The following is a 507-nucleotide window of genomic DNA, read 5'->3' as shown; positions in this document are numbered from 1 at the left end:
GGTACGCTGCTTCCAGTTTTTAATCAGGACCCACTGACCCGGCTTGATGGTGTGCACCGCGAACTCGAGGGGCGGCGTCTGTGCCAAAATTCCCTGTTGGCGTAAACGAGATAGAGCAGACCCCAGAGCCACCACATATTTTTGCACAAACATATCCCGAGACACGAATACAGGAGGTTCTCCCTTCGGCCCATGGAACGGGGGGCCAAACAGCATTTTGAAAGGGGGGACGCCCAAATCCCGCCTTGGCTGGGTGCGAATTTGCAATAGGGCAAGGGGTAGGCATTTGGTCCAAGGCAGGCCGATTTCACTAGTGAGTTTGGTTAGCTGCTTTTTGTTGGTCTGGTTCATTCTTTCGACCTTGCCCGAGGAGGGGGGTGCCAGGGGGTGTGCAAATCCCAGTCAATCCCCATTGCTTGCACTACATTCTGGAGGACGGTCGAGGTGAAGTGGCTCCCCTGGTCAGAGTCAATAGCGCGGGGTAGCCCAAATCGTGGGATGATTTGT

The sequence above is a fragment of the Chiloscyllium plagiosum genome, chromosome 7 (genome assembly GCF_004010195.1).
Source record: "Chiloscyllium plagiosum isolate BGI_BamShark_2017 chromosome 7, ASM401019v2, whole genome shotgun sequence".
NCBI lineage: Eukaryota > Metazoa > Chordata > Chondrichthyes > Orectolobiformes > Hemiscylliidae > Chiloscyllium > Chiloscyllium plagiosum.
The sequence above is the reverse complement of the archived record's forward strand: the minus strand, read 5'-3'. Positions refer to the sequence as shown.